The sequence below is a fragment of the Rhodnius prolixus genome, unplaced genomic scaffold (genome assembly GCF_049639745.1).
Source record: "Rhodnius prolixus isolate KJV_2025 unplaced genomic scaffold, Rpr scaffold_2, whole genome shotgun sequence".
Taxonomy (NCBI): Eukaryota; Metazoa; Arthropoda; class Insecta; order Hemiptera; family Reduviidae; genus Rhodnius; species Rhodnius prolixus.
The window spans coordinates 35,300,764-35,325,375 of record NW_027411592.1 but is presented as its reverse complement, the minus strand read 5'-3'; the positions used below and the strand labels follow the sequence as shown (position 1 = coordinate 35,325,375).

At 34.3% G+C, this 24,612-nt stretch overlaps 1 protein-coding gene across 17 annotated transcripts in view; it reads left to right on the top strand.

The window, feature by feature from the left end:
* Window positions 1–24,612, top strand: part of LOC141450556 (uncharacterized) — a 542,687-nt gene that overhangs the window by 492,506 nt on the left and 25,569 nt on the right. The gene's annotated exons all lie outside the window — the stretch shown is intronic.

The window sequence follows — 24,612 nt, the reverse complement described above, 5'->3', positions numbered from 1 at the left end:
ATACTCTTAATCAAACAAGTGTATGGCCATTACGAAATTGCATAAATTAACATTTTACTTGATTAAAAATAACAAATGTAACTGCATATAATTTGATATCTTATACTTAGTTCAACTTGTACAATATGCATCAAATACATATCGAGCTGATCGTAAAGTTTAGTTTTGTAACAGTAACAGGGGCGTGGCAGGTTAGGTTGTATTGAGAAGGAAGGACCTGACCAGGCGCTGCATAAATTTATTTATAAATTTAGAATAAATCATTTGCTGTTGATATTTGCGGTTAAAGGCTTCCCCACATAAATCCCCTACCCAGACTGCTCTGATAAATTATTTGTTGTAAATGTCAAACGTTTTTTAGAAATTTTATTTTCAACAAAAAATTAGCCTAAAGAAAGATTTACGTAGTGATTCTAGTGCATCATGTTGCAGTTGCATCTTAACATCTCAAGAGCATCGTTTTGTCCACATTTGAAGCTTCTTATTTCCTATAATAATAATTATTGGCCTGGTACTTGAGTGCGCAGTTCCTGCGGCGATTATGGAGACACCTGATTAACACTCAGAGCACGTTTTTGCGTAAAGCGCAATCTGATTCGATAATTAACCATTCGATTCACGTATCATTACTTTTAGTTGTGTAATTATTTTTACAGTGTATAATTAGAATAGATTAATTAAACATTAAAAATTGAAATATTTCGAATTTAAGGAAATGTTTTTTTAATTTAATTGTTCTCGGAAAAAAATCTCAGAACTGGAAATCTTGGCTTATACAACCAAAATCCAACGGTGTGGAATTATAACTAAATGTTCAACATTAATGGTAATTTATCAACAATACTCCGTGTCCGCTTCTTCAACTTTATGCTCTCACTTCTTTATCCTCACCCCTTCATCTACCATCTACATCCATTCCTCTACATAATCTACATCCTCTCCCCTTCATCTACCATCTACATCCTTTCCTCTACATAATCTACATCCTCTCCCCTTCATCTACCATCTACATCCTTTCCTCTACATAATCTACATTCTCTCCCCATCATCTGTCATCTACATCCTTTCCTCTACATAATCTATACATCCTCTCCCGTTCATCTGCCATCTACATCCTTTCCTCTACATAATCTACATCCTCTCCCCTTCATCTGCCATCTACAACCTTTTCTCTACATAATCTACATCCTCTCCCCTTCATCTGCCATCTACATCCTTTCCTCTACATAATCTACATCCTCTCCCCTTCATCTACTATCTACATCTTTCCTCTACATTATTTACATTCTCTCGACTACGCTTTCTTATTGCTTCTTCTTCTGCACTTAAAGTGCAGTCTTCTTCTTTTCTATCGTCCCTGACAATTTCTGACGAGCGCTAAACCCTTAGCGACTCCGATATGTCCTTTGTCCAATATGTCAAAGCTCTAATTTCTGAATTTTTCACCTACTGGATTCCAATATGTTTCACTGTAACTGTTTTGAAATCATGAAAAGACAATTTTCAAGTGATTGACTTCTAGATTATCGTTGGTATTTGAAGTTTAATGGGAGACCGCTTATAATTAAATTGGAGACTCTTGGAGACTAAAACCTCTAGGAGTTAAGCTCGGTCTTCTCTCGATTGCTGATATATTAGGTTACTAGAAGCAAGGCAGAGAGTGGAGCTTGTGGTATTTCGATGTGAAACCTTGATGAATCATATTTGAAAACGTAACGGAAGTCATTTAGTAGACATCCGATCTTCTATGCTGGTTCGGCTTCACCGAACCAATAGCAATTGATAGCCAAGCGATTACTGACGCGGTTAGAATAGATGTATTGCGGTACTGGTTTGGATCTTGGATTTTATTTAATGATTAATATTAGAATTTAAAAGTAAAGTATGTAAAGCCCGAATAGCTTTTTCTTCTAGTTCTCTATGTAAGATGTTTTCATTATTTTTTTATGAATACCTGCATTAAACGCAAACACATTTCGTTCGGTAACTACTCTGAATAACTTTATATTTAATTTTTAGGTATCTCTAATAATCTACTACTGATTACGTTCCAAGATTTAAAGTATTTAATTCCACGTTTCCAAAATTATAGTCATTGATTAACAAAGTGATGCCGTAAGATAAAGGAGTGGTAGTATTTCACACCAACTTTTTTTTTAAAGTGCGCATTTCATTTTTAATTTCACAGTTTATTATTTAGAACTAAGACAATCCGATTAAATTTCTTTTCATTTATATTAATAGAATTGTTTCATTAAAAATGCGCCTAAATTTAAATTCATTGAATTTGGACAGTCATTTAATGATGTACGCCACAGATATACTGAACACTTTTTATTCCAGTAAAATTTATTAGAGATTGCAAAATAGATTTAATTCAAATTAACCTGAATAAAACAAACAAAAAACTCCTCTTTAAGACCTTCCAACTGTAGCGCAGACAAAATACAAGTTTTATTATTCAAGTTAAAGAGGACAGCCTCTTTTGATTTCTAAACGTTGATTTATACTTCTATTGAATTCAGTTATTTCTTTTCATAATCATTGTCTGATTTAGCCTTCATCTCAGAGTTTTGCTAATGAATGAAGATAAAATTTAGTTAGGGATCTTGAAAACGCTGATAAATTCCGGTAGTTTTTAAATTTCCTGAATGTTACCACAGTCACGAATGTCTTTTGCAGACTTTAACCCAAGTAAAAGAATTTGTAATAAAATTCTGTACACTGCTTTAAAAACGAAAAACAAAGTTAAAAGGTGAAGTTACAACTAACTTCAGTTCGAAAATTTGTAATTTATGTGAACTAAACCTGGAGAACTAGAAACTTGCGTGCTCTTCGTCCGTAGATTAAAGTCTTGATATAACAGGTCTTTTGGCGAGAGGTTTCATTCACACTGTTCGTTCGGAAATATAAAAACTCATAAAATTAAATTAAAAGATATAAACTTTTTACTGTTTGATTTAATGTTTTTATTATTATTATTTTGTTTTAAGATACATATATAGAAAAGTAATAATGGCGTTCACTGAACAATATTTATTTAAATTTGAGAAATATTTATTGATTATAGGAAATACTGGATTGTGATCAAACTAGCTGGAACTGAATAGATTCTCTAATATATTGCCTCAGCTATTGTGCGCCTGATAGCTTTCTTCCTTTATTAGTTTTCTAACTGCGGATTGCCATAAAAATGTTTTTTTAGTTCTTATTAATAGAACTTTTAAAAAATCCTTTAATAATAGACTGCTTTTTCGATTATGTTTTATCTTTTATTTTTAAATTTATTGTTAACTTCAATTGCTAGATAATCAGAATATTACCAACTGCTAGTAAATAATTATTTAATAAAACGATCCATTTCTCTGCAACTTTCTGATGGTCATATTGCTCTAAATTATATTATTTTTTCACTTATAAATATAATTATATATTCCCTGTATATTGCTGTAAAGAAAAACTTACTTCCATTTATTCATTTTGTGATATTGTTAACACTTTTATTTGTTCGATGTATGTGAACACTCTAACGATGTTTAAACTGAACACTTTGAACAACGATCATGTTTTCAGGAACTTCTATAAATTAAATTAATCCTAAGTTCTATAGAATTATGGCAGATCAGTTACCTAGACAACCATGGTTTAAGGGAACTGTCACTAATAAATGGGTTGTTACGACCAGAAGCAGGCTGAGAGCGAACCACGGCGGTGTGTGAATCGTATCTTCACAGGATCAACAAAAGGGTCCTCTCCTCTTTGCGTAGATTGCAATGAGGAGGAGAATTTCAAACATATAATAATGATACATATGTCCACGTTATGTAGTAGAAAGGAAACGAATGTTTGACGACATATACGATTACATAAAGGTATTTAGATGCACCATTTCGCTACGAAGACATAATATACTCCAGCAACCGATTAGAATGAATGCAAGAAAATGATTAGAGAAGGATTACGTGATTTTCATTTCGGTTAAGCTATAAGGATGGCAGGAATATAGAGTACTGATTCATCTAACCCACAATTTGTGGATTAAGATTAAACGGACGGCGAAATCTCAAATTAAGTATAAGGTAACTCGGGGTTACCCGATCAAAAATAAATAAAGTCAGATTTACTTTATTTTGACTCGAATCATCCAAAATGAAATGGTAATATTTCATTACTTTGAAAGTAATAAACTAAATCAAAAATCTCTAAAGTTTTGCCTTCCATATAAATACTTTTGATTAAAAAAACAAAATTAAATTAATTCTGCAATAACCCAAAAATAAAAACAATAATAATTTCTTAGATTTCAAATAGAAGTAAAGGTATGAGTTGATAACAGCTGACAAGTGACAGCCATATTAATAAAAATCTGTGATTCACTTTTTTGCTCGCATGTTCACTGCAGATGAATCATGAATACAGGCTGTTCATCCGTCATTCTGGATGATTACTTTCGACGCTCTACACATTTCTCTTGCCTTTTTTCACTATGAATGAATCATTCGTGAAAGTACGCCAAAAGTGGATTGTGTAAATCCGGTTTTATAGTTTGGATAAATTATTATCATTGGGTAATCGTTATGTGCATTTACTTATAAAATTTGTGTAACTAATAGAGAAATAAATAGTAAATAATAAAAATAATTCGGATAATTAACTATAAGTGATAATGAGAATACAAAGAAAAAAATTTGTCGTTCAAGTAACATTAAAAACTTTTTGATCTCCTAAATGTAAAAAATTGTGCGCGGATGCTGTTGAATTTCTCGTATTGAGTTTGAAATACATCCTTAGTAATCGCGCATCGATCTGAAAGTAACTATTTTTGCATTCTCAATTTTACATCTTCTTTTTTTAGAGAATGCAATAAAGTAGATAATAAAACAATCTGAGACAGAAAGCACAAGTTTAGACCAAAATTGTGAAGTTGGACAAGTAAAGGGGAGATACGATGCCTTGGAGAATGGTGTTTAAAATGCCTGCCTACACTTGTTTTGGCTTGATGGTCAAGTGAACCGCCTCCAGGCTATTGTAAATTTTAATAAGCCTGTCAAGAACGATCTGTAAATTTGCAGCATCCTTGCCGTAATATTTAGCACTTTTAAGTCATAATTATGCAGATTATAAATATCGATTTCTTAAACAGCGTTAGTAATTAAATTTTATTATTTAGCGCTTATATAATTAATGTGAAAATGAATAATTTTAAGCTGTCATCAAGCATAAAGAGGAATAGCTATTAGTTTAATTGGTTTCAAGCACTCTGTGCAGATGTTCTTCAATCAAAAGTAGTGAGATCCTGTATAATTAGAAATGAAACTCGTAGGAGGAACATATCAAAGAGTTGTGGCAAAAGTTCTGTGAAAAACATGATAGAAATGTAATTTTCGTTTTATTTCACCAGCTGCGAAAGTATTTCTATAAAACTGCTCTGAAAGATGTTACATTTTGTCCGTGAGAGCACCGTTAAATATAAATATAAATCTAGAATTGTTACTTTGAACCTTTTTCCTGGAAAATTCAAGTGTGAGAAGTTAAAAAAAAAAAAAATTCTCTTTATTGCGCCATCATTGTATAATTTACAGTGTTACCACTTGCTTATTATTACAGAACTGTGCTGCGAAATTACCACTTTAAACAAATATCTCAAACGGTTTCTCAATGGATGGTTCACTTTTTGAGATTTCTACTAACAAGGCAATTTTCGGTAATCTTCTTATTGCACATAGATTTTATTGTACAAATATTTGTCACTTTTACTCACAAAAATTTGTTTAACAGATCTCGGGTTAGGCTCCTAAGAGGTCATTTTAATGTAATTTATGGCTTTACAAACTATAATATTGGTGAGAATTAATCCATATTGTCAAACATTTTAAGTTTGAAGGAATTGTTTGACTTACAACTATGAGAATACCAGTTTAAGAAAGTCACATGATGTATGTTAGTTAGGTATAATATTCTTTGGTTCGTGCCAACCTGAGTAGTCTTCAAACATAGCATCTGCTCAACAAAATACGGTCCAACTCCTGTTGCCAGATTCATTTTAAAGGCGGTTTTGAAACTGTTCTGATAACTATAACTATTGTTAATGTTCCTTCCCAACAAAAACAATGAACATTAAGTTGTATTTGTAAGAGATAAATATTACTCCAAATAAACTATTACATACTAAATTTAACCACAATCTGTGTGCGTATGTAAATATCAAAAAATCTTTCTAAAAAAAGAAAATATCATTTATTATAATAAAGTATATTAAGTATATTTGTAAATAACATATTTTAAAAAAATGTTCAGCCAACTACTTAATATTTCTACAATTACAACTTCTTCTTTTTTCTCCATCTTAATCTTTTTCAAACCATTTATAGTGGTAGGAGATTAAAGACTCACCTGTAATTTGTGTTCTTCCCTTTCAAATTTCTTTCTTAATAAATGCCATTTTGGAGTGGTGCCGGACAAATTGCAGCTTTTAGCTGTACAAATATGAAGGTCTTAAAACACTTTTGGAGCGAGTAGATTTATTGCTTCTTCCTTCTAAAAAAAAGTAAAAAAGTATTTAGTCCTTGGATTATTTTGTTGGTGGTTGAATTGCTTACCTGTTATCCAGCAGCTTCGCTGATCGTCCAATTTTCTCTTTCACTTTGTCAAGATATACCTCGGCAAGAGTTTATTATTATTATTCATTAAAAAACAAGTATTTCTAATTCTAAAGATTCCTGGGTTCGAATTCAGTTTCACATTCAAAGATTTTCTCTTCCCAGGAGCCTTTTGAAGGTTCATAATGAGAGAACACTAACTGGCCATGCTTTGAAGAAGACTCAGGACAACAATGACGTAGATGTTGACGTGTCTTAAATTTACTTCGCACTATTTATCGTCCGTCCAACTGTTATAATTTTTTTTCTCAATTGAAAATTGATACGAATTCTGTCATTCACTTCCAAATGAGTGTCCAAATCCTGCTATGAATTGAACGATTCAGTATATCTGAATTTAATTAGAATATGCACCATTGCTATTGCGTAAATTCTGTAAAATCTACTGCAATAACTACAATTATACGACAAGCAAAAATGAAATAAAATCTAACTATTTCGATTATTAAAACCGTAGGAGCCATTTCTTATAAATGTTTACTAAACTCTAAACTTATTCTGTGAGAAGTAACATTTTCAGTAACCGACTTTTTCAAATTTGGAGTTCTAGCAATGATTATTTTACGGTCTTTTCGTCCTCAATGCCGAATCACAGATAATTTTTTCGATTTTATTCACACAGAGGATTAATAAAAAAACACTGAGCAATCAATTAGTAGTTATCTTAGTTTATTTATAAATGTAAGTGTAGAAAGATGTCGTCGCTTCTTTTAATTGCGGTAGTTTAATTAAGAATGGGCTAAGTGGGAACAGGAATTACTGGGGTCAAGAGCATTTAAGTGTTTAGAGGAGCTTTGCTAGATGGTAACTAGGAGCATTTACTGTTTTGGTATGCGATTTTTGGCGATGATTATCAGTAAATAAGTAACGTTCTCCGGAGAGTCCCCCAACATTCCAATCGTACTTCTTTCAACTTTTACCACCTACTTGTGGGAACTTCTTATACAGCGATATATCTTCCGCCGACCATTATTGTATTTTCATTTATTACAGATGTACTTCCTACAGCTGGTGGTGTCAAGTTGGTACTATTGTTTAGCAAAAGTGATTCATCCTGTCCACCCATTAAAGTCTCCGATTTCAGCATCCACATATTCTTTTTATTTACTTTCTCTTTCTGGGTAAGGAAATTATTGTGATCCTTTCGAAATTTATTTACTGCAGATATCTTTTTAGAGATTCCCGTAGTCCGTAAAAGAGACTGTTAGGAAATAGCTTCTTGTATATTGTGAGTTTAGAAAACATTTTTTAAGACGAAAAAATCGCATGATGATATAACTCTTTATTTTAATTTAACCCCAAATTGAATTGAGGCCATGTTGAGTGTAGATTTTTACATGTTTTTTTGAGTGTAGTGTTTACATGTTGAGTGTAGATTTTTTTAGATTTTAAAAAAGCGGGACGGGACCCATGCCCCACGGCACCGCAGCCTCAAGGGGCTTATTGTGCCTTCCTATTTAAGTCTAGTAGATGAAACCTCCCCTTCTGAAAAGGTTGAGGACTTTCCCTACCAGTTGCTTCTGCGATACAATCAAATTTGGCCTCAAATTTCCAAAGATATCGTAGCGCAGCCGCTCGATTGCAACGCAATCGAATAGCAAGTGAGAGGCCGTTTCCTCCTCCTCTTCGTGACACGAGCTGCACAACGGTTCCGAGCTAATAAGCCCTATCTTGTGCAGATGCTTTCAGAACCTGCCGTGCCCTGTAAATAGGCCTGTACCCAGAGTAATCTGATTTCTGCCCAAGCCCAGAGTCTCTTTGGTTCTTTGTTTACACAGCAAGGGCATGACACTCTATCCGTGTTTGACCCCAGGAAGCATCACCCAGTTCTTTTCATGTTCTCTCCAGATCCAATCTCTGAGAGCCTCACGAACTGTGCACCCTTGGTGATCCCCAGGACTGGTTCCGGGCCAATGAAAGGAGTACTGGCTCTATTTCTGGCCATTTGACCAACTAATTTATTCCCCTTAATCCCCTAATGGCCCGGCACCCATTCCAGTTGAACTTTATTGTGCCGGGCTCCAGTTGTTCTAGAGCCTTTTTACATTCCCAGACCAGAGAAGAGATGGTTCTGAAGGAAGAGAGGGCCTTCAGTGCCGCTTGACTGTCCGAAAAAAGGAAAATCTCCTTATTTCTATGTCTGAAAACATTTTAAAGATGAAAAAAATCGTATGATGATATAACCCTTTATTTTGATTTAATCCCAAATTGAATTGAGGCCCCACATGTTGAGTGTATAAAGCAACATAGATTCTCAAGTGAGATTCCGGCCATCAAAGCAGTAAAGTACTATACTTTACTATAAACAATTTTTTCTTTGTTATCTACTCATTGCTAATAGTTTAAATCCTTTTTTTGAATAGTTGCTTCAAAACGTACTTCGAAACGTTTCAAGGGGATCCAGAATGTAACGGTATCCTCCGATAGCTAGTGAAGAAAGTATTAGGTCGGGTAGAGGGTCTGCAGTATAATTAGAATTAGGATATGGACTTGGGACTTGTTGCCTTGCTAGTCGTCAATCGAAATAGATTTCATCTTGAGAATACAACGTCACATCGCACTACTTCCAGGGATTAAAAGTGTAACACCCGACGACTCTACTTTTGATTGGATTATTAGCACATTATCACGCTTATGTCAAAAAAAAAGAATCTTTCCTTATCTCGAAACTAATAATCAAAATTTGGAAACAAGTTAAATCCATCTTCTTCTAAGAGATTCAGAATGATCCATTCCGATCTTCTGGGTCCAACGAAGATGTATTTAACATATAAACCCCATTATGTCGAAATATTGTGAATTATTTCTGCCATATGTTGTCCCTAGTTATACATAATTTTCATTTTATAGAGATACTAGAGAAACGAGAGTAATTAATATTCAATTTCCCACAATTTAGTTGAAATTCTATTAATTTTAAAGGCTACGATCAAATTGTCCCATAATAACAAAACAAACTGCAAGTTCCTTAGGGTACTATTAGCCTAGCCCTGTGGTAAAATCCGGTAGAAAAAAAGCGAACAGCGGAAGCGATGAAAGTTACCCTTCACGACTGACGCTAAAAGACAGCTAACCTATTTATTGTTGTTTCATTGCATAAATCTAGTTATGTACGGTATAGTAATAAATGTCATAAATATGATTCTATTTATTATTTCCTTATTCCTCGACTACTTTATTGCTTTAAGAACTATAAGCGCAGTGAAATCTTTATGTTCTAGTTGACTAGAACTTCTCATTATACAGAACCACTTGTAACTATGTCGGTACAAGAATTCCTCTACCTCCACATCCTCCAGTACTTGATCACTAATTGTCTTCTCTAGCCAAATAGTTCACTCGTAATTTTTTCATTTTACCTGGAGATATATCCCTAGATTTTTTTAAAAATAACTTAATAAATCAAAAAAAGTAAGTTAGTCAAGTAATGCCTATTTTTAAGGCGGGCTTTACGTCCAGCTACCAATTAGGTGTCGTGGATGGAGGCGACCAGCAAACGTACTTTACTATAAATTTCTCATATTCCCCTTGGTAACCCATTGTTTAGATTGTTCTTTGGTCTCAGGAGTGTAGTGATGTATCCATGTTTCATCCACAGTGACGAAACGACGCTTAAAGTCCTGCGGATTCTTCTGGAACAGCTGCAAACCGTCCTTGCAACACTTCACACGATTTCGTTTTTGGTCAAGCGTGAGCAATCGCGGCACCCATCTTGCGGATAGCTTTGTCATGTCCAAATGTTGATGCAAAATATTATGTACCCGTTCATTCGAGATGCCCACAGCACTAGCAATCTCACGCACCTTCACTCTTCTGTCATCCATCACCATATCATGGATTTTATCAAGAATTTCTGGAGTAGTAACCTCAACAGGGCGTCCAGAACGTTCAGCGTCACTTGTGCCCATATGGCCACTCCGAAAATTTTGAAACCACTTATAAACTGTTCTAATCGAAGGTGCAGAGTCACCATAATGTTTATCAAGCTTCTCTTTAGTCTCCTGAGGCGTATAGCCTTTCATAAAGTAGTTGATCAACACACGAAATTCTTTTTCGTCCATTTTTTGAAAATCACTCTACTTCCTCGATTCAAACGAATGCCAAACACAAAGAAATAGACCGATCTGGCTGAAACTTCGTGTGTGTTCTTCCAAGAGATGCTGCTAACTAAACATAACCTCGATACGCGCCAGTGGTGCTATCTCTCTGACTTTGCACGGACTTTTCAAACGACCCTCGTAAATAAAATCCAAGGCCTAAGACCGGGAATCGAACCCAGTACCACAAATACATATTATCTCTGCAGGTCTCGCCTCTAACCGCTCGCTACCGTGGCGCCTCTCACCTCTAACCGCTCGTAATAAATGAAATAGATATACGTTTATTTAAAATTCATTGAAGCAAACAAGAAAGGAACCTGCGTGAACACTGACTATCTCTCAGTTCAACTAGTTAAATTTTCTAGAAACTTATAAATTTGAACTTAAAAACATTTTACTTCAATATCACATCTAATCACTTTAAAAGTACTATTTTCGTAAAAAAATCGTTGAAAACGACAAAAATCCATTCTAATTTTAAATTCTCAAATCTATTGTAAACCGTTCTGCCAATTTTCTTTAAAGTTTACTTATGTATTCAATCCTTATAAATATTTAATAAGTGAAAGTGCATACAAAGTGCATTGAAGTAGCACTTGGCAATAAAACCCACCCAACCTCTTCGCCTGGAAATACACTTAATCGTAGTTTAACGAGGAAATGTTTCAAATAAAAGATGTTGAACTGTTTTTCGCAATTAGGTAACCAATTTAAAAAATAATCTTTGCCGAAGTTTTTGAATAATCGCTATAATAATGGTCAAGTGGCCCAAATCATTCAATACACATATATTTAGGTGGCATTGGGTCGAAATATCAAAATTGAACTTAACGCTTTTGATTGCACTGATCACGCCTAGGACCAATTAGTGAAAATCATTTTCTCAATGGATATTTCTAATGCGAACATTAAATCTAAAATATGCACTATCATTAGAACTAAGGGGAAAGTTTTGTGTAAATGTATTCAAGTAGAAAGATAAAACAATGGGGCTATAAACTATATGAAATATATAAAACGGCGCGTTGTCTTTGCAAACGCAATGAATCGGTAAATTCTAAAATAAATTGGAGTTTTACCATGCGTGTAGCACCGTATTTGGGAACATGCGTACTCTACTGTATTTATTGACAAGGACACATACTGCAGATCAAGTATTTATTTATTTATTTTACTCTCCACTTACATTTCCTGTATTCTTAATTATTTATGACTTTTTTTTTTAACTGAAATTTTATTATAATTAGGCGCATGTTTATAAAAAAAATTCGTCACCTTTAGTAAAGTAAAGTAATAGCCTATTTTTTCAGGCGGGGCTTAACGTCCAACTACCAATTAGGTGTCGTGGACGGAGGCGACTAGCAAACATACATTACTGTAAATTTCTTTTATTAACCATTAAATAAAATCCAAGGCCTAAGACCGGGAATCGAACCCAGTACCACAATACATATTAGCGTCGCAGGTCTCGCCTCTAACCAGCTCGGCTACCGTGATGCTTGTTCAACCTTGTTTCGTCACCTTTTTTTAGAGATGAATTGGATAAATGTTTCAATTGTGTCTGAGCATACCAATCAATTCGCTCGTTCTTGTTTCTATCGATGTTTCCTGCTGCTAGTTATCGTTTGTTAACTCTTAAGTGAATTGGAGAAATCTAGTTCTTGCACTCTATGAGTTTAAACGAAAAAAAATCGCTAAAGTAACAAAAGTGTTAAAAGTAGTACTACCGCTCAATCGCTTGCTTTTCGAATTTGGAATTTGAATTACGTTCTTAATTCATATTATTAAAAAACAAAAAAAACACTAAACTTCTGCGTTAAAAAACCTTTTTTGGAACACAGGATTCCATTTCTAAATAGAAGTTCTAGATCTGTATGCGTATCAATTCGTTAGAGATTTTGCAAAAAAAAATAAAAAATAAAAAACACGGTTCGTGAACGTTTGACCGTTAGAGAAAGATATTTGGCTTCAGTTCGTGAATGATTGTCGGATTGAGAATTAAGATTTTCTTTGTTAATTTATTTGAGATTGATCTTTTGGTATAAAAAAAAATGTGTAAAAATAAGTGGATAAACCAATATTCCAATTATAACCAAACATTTTTTCTCCCGGTAAAAATTAAATCACACTAAAATGAACACCTGATTTGAAAATACGAGGGTCGTTTGAAAAGTCCGTGCAAAAATAAAAACTACATAATTTTTTGGGGTAAACCTTTTTTATTTTTCAACATAATCTCTTTTTAGGCTTATACACTTCGTCCAACGCTGCTCTAGTTTGTTGATCCCTTCCGAATAATAGGATTTGTCCAAGTCTCAAAAATAGCCATTCGTTTCTGCAATCACCTCCTCGTTTGAATAAAATCTTTTTCCCGCCAGCCATTTCTTCATATTGGGGAACAAATAGTAGTCCGAGGGAGCCAAGTCTGGAGAATAGGGGGGATGTGAAACGAGTTGGAACCCTATTTCCATTAATTTTGCGACCATAACTGCTGAGGTGTGAGCTGATGCGTTGTCGTGATGGAAAAGGACTATTTTGTGGGCCAATCGTGGGCGTTTTTCTTGCAGCTCGGTTTTCAAACGGTCCAATAACGATGAATAATATGCACCTGTAATAGTTTTACCCTTTTCCAGATAGTCGATGAGGCTTATTCCTTGCGAATTCCAAAAGACAGTCGCCATAATCTTTCCGGCCGAAGGAACGGTCTTCGCCTTTTTTGGCGCATATTCCCCCTTGTTTAGATTGTTCTTTGGTCTCAGGAGTGTAGTGATGTATCCATGTTTCATCCACAGTGACGAAACGACGCTTAAAGTCCTGCGGATTCTTCTGGAACAGCTGCAAACCGTCCTTGCAACACTTCACACGATTTCGTTTTTGGTCAAGCGTGAGCAATCGCGGCACCCATCTTGCGGATAGCTTTGTCATGTCCAAATGTTGATGCAAAATATTATGTGCCCGTTCATTCGAGATGCCCACAGCACTAGCAATCTCACGGTCCTTCACTCTTCTGTCATCCATCACCATATCATGGATTTTATCAATGTTTTTTGGAGTAGTAACCGCAATAGGGCGTCCAGAACGTTCAGCGTCACTTGTGCCCATATGGTCACTCCGAAAATTTTGAAACCACTTATAAACTGTTCTAATCGAAGGTGCAGAGTCACCATAATGTTTATCAAGCTTTTCTTTAGTCTCCTGAGGCGTTTTACCTTTCATAAAGTAGTGTTTAATCAACACACGAAATTCTTTTTCGTCCATTTTTTGAAAATCACTCGACTTCCTCGATTCAAACGAATGCCAAACACAAAGAAATAGACCGATCTGGCTGAAACTTGGCGTGTGTTCTTCCAAGAGATGCTACTAACTAAACCTAACCTCGATAAGGGGCCAGTGGTGCCATCTCTCTCACTTTGCACGCACTTTCCAAACGACCCTTCTAACAGCTGGACTCGATGATGAACAATCCGCCAATTTCGCAATAAATAAAAAACGCATGGATTTAAAAATTTAGTTTTTTGTTTTGGCAGAATGTTAATTGCATCTAGAAAAAAAATTAGGACATTTTTAACGGTTCTCAGACATCACGTGCATTCATTAAATATTCAAATTTGAATCACTGGTCCTGTTGATGAGTCACTGGAATACATTGCCAAGGTCAACAACATAATAGTCAACAACTGATTTGTTGCCAACTTGGCAATCAACTCAGAAAATTTTTTATTCATATTTTACAATTCATGTTGAATTTATTTCCTTTTTTTACTCTTAATATTTATTAAATATTATTTTTCATTTATTTTATGTCTTTTACAATTACAATATACCTTGATGAAAGAGCACAGTTAACATTCCAGGCACTTCGTAATAAATTAATTTTAAATTTATTTAAATCTGTTTCGCAAATTTTTTTTTTTTTTTTTTGGCGCATCAACAGCTGAGGTCATTAGCGCCCGGAGCTTTTTCCAGTGCACTGCCGGCCTCCGGACAGTGTTCTCTCGTTACAGACAACACTGTCCATCACCGGACAATGAGCTGTAAGAAGCTCCTAGGAAGAGAAAATCTAAGGGTCAGCTGCTGGATTCGAACCCGGGACCTCCGCGTGGGAGTCCAGTATGCTAACCTCATAGCTAATCCCTTCCCTTCCGTAAATTTTGAAATCCACAATACAGTCGGCTTGCATATGTTTCTGAAGAGAAGAAACCTTTTATTTAGCCTTTGCCAAAACGCCAATTTTGAAATTTTCTAAATTGAGTATTATCGACAATTTATGCTCTCTGAGGTCGCTTAAAAACACACGAAAAAGGTCTTAGTCTGAAGGAATAAATGTGTATGTTGTTTGTAAGAAGGTAGAAAATATTACAAAAACAATTACCAAAAATGTGCAAAGATCTCAGTAAAAAATGCTACCTCAATTAAAACAGCGCCTTCCAATATTTTGTTCGCATTTTTGGACAAAATTATAATGTTAAATCTAGATTAGAAATCCTAGCTGAAACTTTCAGAACTTACTTATCATCCACCACTTATCAGAACAGAATTGCAATCTCTCGATCATTTAGAGTAAATTTAACAAAACGTTTGTTACAGATGTTTAGTAACAAATGTATCCCGCTGATTAATGGGAAATTAGGTTTCATTTCCAACATGTTACACATGCTGATGATATAAAGTTATTACTAAGTTAGGAGCGCACAAACTAGCAAATCTAAACAAGTTAGTTTTTTACCCATACTAAGTCGCGGCTCTGATAGGAGCTTCTATGGAAGCTATTCATAAATTCAAGTTTGTATTTGAAATCATTTAGTGACATTGAAGGACAACATTAGTATTTAATATTAAGGGAAGGGAGAATCTAATATACGAGCAACAGATTGTAATTCCATTTTCTTATAGCGGCTTTGCATAATTGATTATGGTTAGTTTGTAAAACCGCAAGTAAAATTCATTCTCACGAAATGAGATTTCTGTGGTCGTTATTAAAGTGTTCAGCGAGTGCATTTAATAAAAGGACTGAATAAGGAAATCTGTCAGAGAGGGAATTATAGCTCGTGGTCAGCGCTAGCTGGATTCCCACACTGGAGATCCCAGAATCGAATGCAGCTGTTAGGCTTTAGATTGTTTCTTCATGTGAGGCCGGCAGTGCACTGAATAAAGCTCGGGGCCCTTAATGACCCATGAATATTGGCATGCCTTGAAGTTAAAGATAAATATATACAATAGGAAACTATGTATTTTTTACCAAGGAAGAACAAAATTGGAGAATGTCAAGATTCACTTGGTGAAAGACCGATATTTGGTTTAAGTTGTTGCAATAAGATCGTATAACGTCAACCACATAATTAAGTTTATTATTGGTATTATTTTCTTTTCTCATTTAGAATGCGCTGTTCGTTTTAATTTCAACAGTTTATTTATATGTGCTGTTACTGAAGCTTCCTCCTATTTGGTCATATATGTTATAATAACAAAATATGATTTAAAACGTAACAAAAATAATTCTATTCAACGCTCACTATCAGTGGCATGGTGAAGGAATCAGAAATAAGGATATTTAGCAATTTTTTCGGACTTACACCAAGCGATATATAAATCTCAAAATTCTCCTAGTGAATCTTGACAATCTCCAATTTCGGCCTTACACGGTTACACATCCATTCACCAAGATCGTCAACTCTTCTTACAAAACCAAAAACTTTTCACTTTCATCTAGTCGTTGTAAGAAGGAATGAATGGTAATCGTGCTCATAAAAAGGATTGTTTCTTAGACGGTTCGAAGATTAATTTTATAAATGGTTTTTAGAATTTATCCAATTATAAAAGTAAACTCCCGCACTTTCGAACCGTCTTTGTCATCAATGACAGTTTTGCTGGACCAGTTTTCATAGAAATCATTTTTAAGTTTCAAAACATTTATTGATGGTACAATCGAAAATTATCGATACAATAATATTAGTGTACCAAATTCAGATAATTTGATTGCAAAGGGGTTCTTCACAAATACCCTCTTTAAATCCTACATCTCATTGAATTTTTGAATTTTGGATAAATATTTATTTCGATCAATGTATACATAAAATAAATACAGAAGTATAATGTATAATACATTTTAACCTTCTTAAAAAGTGAAGAACAAGAAAGGTTAAGTGAGTAGGACAGAGAATGCAGAGAAAAAGGAAGGAAAAACCTGCAGCTACAGTAGAAAGATAAGAAGGAAGTGTTGTGGATAGAAGGATCTGTAGGAGGCTATATCGCGGCAGAGTGGATTAGGATGGCAGTCTAGGATGGAAAGGAGTTTCAGCAGACAATTTTGGATGTAGGAGTGTACAGGGATAATGGATGCAGTCTCTGTGGAGTGAGTCAATTCTAGTGCGTCGTGGAGAGTCTGTTGCGAGTCTCAGAAATTTGTTTTACGTTGTCTGAAGTTTCTTGATGTTGCTACTACAAGTCGGGCTCCAATCCTACATCTCAAGCTCATGAATACAAACATACAAAGTTGAGCAGGAATTGTCAATCTCCTTTAAACAAGCAATCACACTTTTTGTACTTTGATTTAAAAATACGTTGTAAATAGTTCCTTTTTTAAATAAATATGTCGAATTGCTAAAATATTTTCTGTTAAACCTTTATTTATAAACAGTTACATTTTAATACTAAGATGTCATACTTTTTATATATTTACTGCAATAAAATATGAACTTTACTCCTTAAATAAATCAAATAAATAAATAAATGTCGATAACACAAAAAAACTCCAAGGTAATCAGAGAAAATGAATGAAACCTCACACATAAACTGTAAGTGGGATATTAATTTTTTTTTATAGATATATATGACTAGCATGACGTATTTTATGGTGACTAAAGAAAGAAGATTTTTTTAAATTAAAATGTTTTATAAAATAGTGAACAAGTGAATGTTACTTTTTAAAATATAGCTCATAATGTACGCCAAGCTCTGTGGATGTTGCATTAAATGCCCTTTTTCAGCAGTATAACAGCTGTCTGAAGTCCTAGTGGGAGAGGTATCATCATCTCCTTCCTTTAAGGAATAGAGAGAAGACTTCTTTATGATTAGCTATTTGAATAAGACACTTAAGAATCAACAGTTTAGCGCGGCACAACCCTAAACCTGCTCGACACCACGCTACCATTGCTTTAATCAAATTAATCAGCTTTTATTCATTATTAGTCTTAAATTATGTTATCTCGGTTCAAGTCTAGGTAATGAATGCTCTTTCAACCTATTTGACAGGTAAATAATAAGGGAGAAAAATGAGTAAACTTGAAAAATAAAAGAAAATAATAACATTTAAAATAAGACGAAGTAATAAAATAAAAATGTTACCTAATTGCATTTTTGTATTAATGGATAATAGTTACCCATTTACACAAGAGTATATTAGCAAAGTAACAAACATCTTATAAGGAATGCTATAATTTTGTGAATGTGTGCGCGCGTATATTTAAGGATCAACAAATTTAAAGTGTGCGCTTCATTTAAAAAACTATTATAGAGCTGGTCGTGGTAACCTCAGGCTATTTCGTAACTTTTTATTTTATTATTAATGACTCTAATAGTTTTTGTTTATTCTTTCATTTTATAATTTTTACAGTTACTTCTTTCACCCTAGAAGTTTTATTTCAACCATCTTAAACAAACTTTAAACTGAATCTTCGAGCGAATTTTTTATATAATTTTGATACCCGTTTTTAATCATACAAATTGTAGAAATTGTTTTTTAAACTGAAGTAACAAATAAACAGTCATTCGTAAAGATGTAAATAAATGAATCCTCGGAGTTGATAGACAGGCTAGTCTCTTTCTATAACTGATGAAAGAATGATGACCGATAGTGAAAATCCTTTCTGAAAAGAGACATTTCTGGTTGGTTGATTGGTGGAGATTCTGCATGTTGTATTGTAGATTTGTAAGAACAACAATTAACGTCAATTGCCAGAATGACGCTGCAAGAATAGCATAGTAAAAGCCACAATTAAATGGATGGCCTAATTAAAAAAAAAATTATAACTTAAGTTATGAAGAAGAGGGAAGTCTCGTGTGGCTGTCAATTAGACGCAGATCTAGGGCTTGTTGACTGACCTATTCTTTAATCCTAGACGCAGATCTAGGGCTTGTTGACTGACCTATTCTTTAATCCTAGACGCAGATCTAGGGCTTGTTGACTGACCTATTCTTTAATTCTATCTGTTCCTTTCTTGTTTTAATTGTTTTTGTGACGGTTTTTCTTATGAATGTTTTTTCCAATTCAAAAGAACTGTGATATCCAGAAACGATATTGAGCATCGGGTAAAGTGTGTTCCTTGTTTTAAGTAAGGAACTAAGGAATTAAGGATCTAAGAAGGAAACTAAGTCAAGGATGTTTGGCTGCAATGAAGACTTTCTTCGCTGTAAACAAAACGTTTCTGAGTAAAATGAGGAGTGTCCAAGGAGACAAATCAGACAGTTAATGTTCAACATTTGTTCCCATTCTCACTTAAGGTAGCTCACAATAGGCTCTTAAAAGGGAAGGGATTAGCTATGAGGTTAGCATACTGGACTCCCACGCGGAGGTCCCGGGTTCGAATCCAGCAGCTGACCCTTAGATTTTCTCTTCCTAGGAGCTTCTTACAGCTCACTGTCCGGTGATGGACAGTGTTGTCTGTAACGAGAGAACACTGTCCGGAGGCCGGCAGTGCACTGGAAAAAGCTCCGGGCGCTAATGACCTCAGCTGTTGATGCGCCAAAAAAAAAAAAAAAAAAAAAAAAAAAAAAAAAAAAAAAAAAAATAGGCTCTTAAACAGTCGCCTGCAGGCTATGGAAATGAGGTTGTTGAGACAAGTAGAGGGTACAACCAGTACACGCTATCTGACGATGCCAAAAACGCTCAAAAGCAAACCTCAACTTCAAACAATTAATAGAGAAAAGAGCGTTAGAGATAAGAGTGTTTGGGAATCAACTCCGAGAAAGATAACCTGTAATGTATTCTGAACAAGAAGTGGGTCAACAAACAGCTTGATGCTAAAAGTGTAGCGAAAGACCCTATTTTAAACCTCTATACAAGATAGCTCGATCCGCAGCGTCACTAAAATCATCCTTTATAGAACTAGAGAAAAACGCTGCCGAGAATGGACTGTGTGTCAACGCTCAAAAAACCAAGGACCAAAGCGGTCATCTATAAAACGATTATTAGACCGGTTGTTATTATGTATGGCTCGGAGACGTGGGCGCTGACGATGGCCGATGAAAGTAGACTAAATTGCTGGGAAAGGAAGGTCCTTAGAACTATCTCCGTTGGCTGCAAGATGTGGAGGATGACCTCCAAAAAATGCAGATACACCAATGGAGAAGAAAGGCAGTAGATCGAGACGGCTGGTCTAATCTGCTTAAGGAGGCCAAGGTCCTACAAGGGCCGTAGTGCCAAAGGAAGAAGAAGAAGAAGAATACAAGATGATGGATTTGGTGTGGAATCAGTCGTAGAAGACGTTTTATGCCTGAAGAACAGACTACAAAAATTAATTTGAAAAGTATTTAGATTCACATGGTGAGAGGTAGATTGTAATGAAGAACTACTTGCAGTGACTGCTGTAAATCATGGTGATATCTCTACTTGCAGAGCTGCTAAAGTAAGAAAAGGAGCGCCAAGAGGGAGACAGTGCTTCTTTTAGCCCTTTTGTGCGCAGAAGCAAACTGTTTTGACCGTAATACATTATAAACTGCTCCAAAAAATATCTTTCTGCAAGAATCTTGAGCTAGTCAGTGTGCAATGAGTACTATGCAATCTTGATGGTCTCTGCTCGCCTTTACCGTCCTCCTGATATTACCTTTTGTGTGTATTCGATTGAATCTGATATTAATCTTGTCTGTGGGTTTAATCTCTCGTCAAATATTGTGAAACATTTCGCAATAAATACTATTAAAGTTTATAATTATAATCAACAATAGACATCTTTAATTTTCATACTTCAGTTGTTTTGTTTTTTGTTTTTTTGCATGAACAAAGAGGTCAGTTATTGCTTAAGGTTAAATACTGATATATGAAGTATTAATCTAATTTGCCTAGAGCTACAGTGAGCCTTGGTTGGGTCATAGCCTTGAGATGTTTAGCCCTACTGCAACATTTGATAACGATTATTCTTATTATTTATACCGAAAATAAAGCGGTTGCCCTCATCTATTGTTAAGCTTTAAAGATCATGCGTTAATTTTTTTAATTTAATTGCACACATATTGTTTAGAAGAAAATAAATTTTTAATCGCTTTTCTTGATATAATCTGAAGGTTTTAAAATTTAAATTGCTTCTTAGATTGAACTGACTTTGTGAATAGATCGTACCTGTGAAGACCCCAGAGAAAAGTTAATGTTCCTCTGATGTTTCTGAGTTTAACTGTATTAAATTTAAACATTCGTACTTTCTAATTTCCTCAAATTATATTTTCCTAATGGGTCTAACTTCGGAACAGGAACAGGACCTAGAAATATATAAAATTGAGGCAATTTTGCGTTCAATTCATTCAATACCGCAGATAACATGCAAAGATACTGTGGACTTTAAATCGGAGTACAATATTCTCTCTTTGGACGGACTAGGAGTTTAATAACCTTTTTTAATGTAGTAAGTTTTTGGAAACCAGATATTTCGAAAAATAAACCTTAAAGTGATGAAATAGCCATACAATACAATATCGTCAGAATTCTGTCACCGATGATTAGTATTAGCATTTGTCTAAATGCAACCAAATATGTCTTGCATTTGTTTAACATCATTGAGTGCAATTCGTTTCAGTTTTAGAATTGTCTCGCTATTCTCTCTTTATAGAGAGTGATCTGTAGAAATATATATACAGGGTGTTCAGCATAAGACTACGGTAACTTCGGGAGGCGATTCTGTGCATCATTTGCAACAAAAAATTCCATATAAACTATGGCTCGATTCGGCTCCGTTTTGTAGATATTTTTAATTTTATGTTTTTTCAAGGTACTACTATATTTTAGCAAACATTTGTCTATATTTCTCAAACTATTATAGCTGCAGCAATTTCAATTAGCTCATTAGAAAGAAGGTTAAATTTCCTTTTAAATAAGCTAATTTATATTTCAAAATAATAATATCAAGTATTTCACTTTGTGGCCCAAACATAAGAAATAGCAAGTTTATAATTTTTTCCAAAAACTTTGACTTCATTTTTCTCAAAAACATTTTATATGAAAAAACCGTGCACTATTCAGGAAAAACATCTACATACGATCACCTTTCGAACGGTATACAATAATTGGGGTTATTTTAAAAATTGATGCAGAAATCTGTGATTAATTGCAAAAAAGTAGGCCTCAAAACAGCGTCGGCGTCATGAAAGGAATTCACCTACCATAAGAATATAACTGATCAGAATCATCAAATCAAGTACGACTTTTTGCAAACGTGTAATTTAATAATTAATTTATTTAAGAACTATATTCAAAAATATATAATTTACATTATAAATAATAAAATAATATAAAAAGAAGAAATTGGTGTAAGATGTTAAATGAGCGTTAGGTACCTATTCCAAAAGAAAGGATTTTCGTTTAACGAGTTTAGGACTGTGTGCTATTCTTTAGTTAATTTACAAATATGCTAAATAAATTGAATAAAACAGATTTTTTTTAACTACTCAACAAACTTTTGGAACTAGGCGGTTGTGGAGAGCTTATAAGTAATCAAGAACTTACTTATCGTTCTAATCCCCGAGTTAAAAAATGTTTTATCCTAACACGACTTATAAAAATAAATAAATGCAACAAGAAGAAAAGCCAGTTTAAAGTCTACAGTTTCATTAGATATTTAGTTCCGTTTTGCTATCATTATGCCAACATATGGGAATAGTGGAGAAGCTAGCTAAACATCATACACCAATTTCTTCTTTTTATATTATTTTATTATATATCGCCTCCCGAAGTTACCGTAGTCTTATGCTGAACACCCTGTATATATATTTTTTTTCCAAACTATCTTATTCAAAATTAATTAAATTGATAAGCAGAAAATCCCCACTGTTGAATTCACTTTCAGTTTGATTTCGTGCAGGTCAAAAAAGGAACATTGATAACCAAGGCAACAAGTTTAACGGCAGCACGTTCATGTTTACCAATTAACTGTGTTGTCAGATTCACGCCTCCGCCGTCGTCGCTTTCACTCTTAACGGCGGCTAACAACTAGATGGAAACTTACATCCCATTATTACCCAACTTTATTTTTTTCTTAATTTTATAAAATTGTAAATTAAAGATTTGACCTTTAGGTTATTTTTCGTTAACGGCCTTAGAATGTGATGTACAGAACTCTGGGAATTAAAAACAAAAAATTGCCTGTATTATGTGCCTTTTCTTTTACACAAAAAATCGTTTTGTTCATACCAGATTTGTGAATATTAATAAAACATTTAGCGAACGTTACCTGCACTTTTTCGAGGATTTTTTTTAATTAATTTTCTAAAACGTTTAGAAGTGTTTCTCAAAAACCAACCTAGAAAAAGTACCTTTATCTCTAATGAATATATAGGTTTCGTGACCTTAAATTGTTAAACTAAGGATTCAAGATTGGCGAGGAATCGGTCAAATAAAAAACAAACTCGTCTTTTTGCCAACGTTTCGATAAAATATATTGTCTTCTTCAGGAAGTGGCTATGCGGGTTGGTTGAGTTACAGTTTGATAAAAAGACGAGTTTGTTTTTTATTTGATCGATTCCTCGCAAATCTTGAATCCTTAGTTTATCTCTAATTTCTTACACATGGAAGAAGTTTCGTCTATTAGCTGGTCATCTACATTTCCCTATTTTTGTAATAATGTTTTCTTTTTTTATATAAATTCTCCACAGTCATATACATCTTGCACAAACTGCCTAAATCGGTTAAACATTAGATAAAATTAACTTAGGCATTAGATAAAATGCTACGCTTACTTACTTAAACAGCTTACCTATTTAATGCTAACAAACTGAATGTTTTGCAATTGATACAATCTTCGTTGATGTTATTGGCTGGGGCTAAGAAACAGAATTTTCTTCGGGAAGATGGTGTTCCGGATATCTTCAACACCAAACAGGAGGTTTCTGCCTCACTGTCTATCATTTGCTAAAAAAGATTATTTTCATAATCTATAAAAGAAGACTAATTGTTTTATAGTCTATTTAATTGATTAAATAGTGTAACATAATTTTCTGTTAGACAATCAAAATATGCACTTAAAGTACGAGGGTCGTTTGAAAAGTCCGTGCAAAAATAAAAACTACTTAATTTTTTGGGGTAAACCTTTTTTATTTTTCAACATAGTCTCCTTTTAGGCTTATACACTTCGTCCAACGCTGCTCTAGTTTGTTGATCCCTTCCGAATAATAGGATTTGTCCAAGTCTGAAAAATAGCCATTCGTTTCTGCAATCACCTCCTCGTTTGAATAAAATCTTTTTCCCGCCAGCCATTTCTTCATATTGGGGAAGAAATAGTAGTCCGAGGGAGCCAAGTCTGGAGAATAGGGGGGATGTGAAACGAGTTGGAACCCTATTTCCATTAATTTTGCGACCACAACTGCTGAGGTGTGAGCTGGTGCGTTGTCGTGTGGGCCAATCGTGGGCGTTTTTCTTGTAGCTCGGTTTTCAAACGGTCCAATAACGATGAATAATATGCACCTGTAATAGTTTTACCCTTTTCCAGATAGCCGATGAGGATTATTCCTTGCGAATCCCAAAAGACAGTCGCCATAATCTTTCCGGCCGAAGGAACGGTCTTCGCCTTTTTTGGCGCAGATTCCCCCTTGGTAACCCATTGTTTAGATTGTTCTTTGGGCTCAGGAGTGTAGTGATGTATCCATGTTTCATC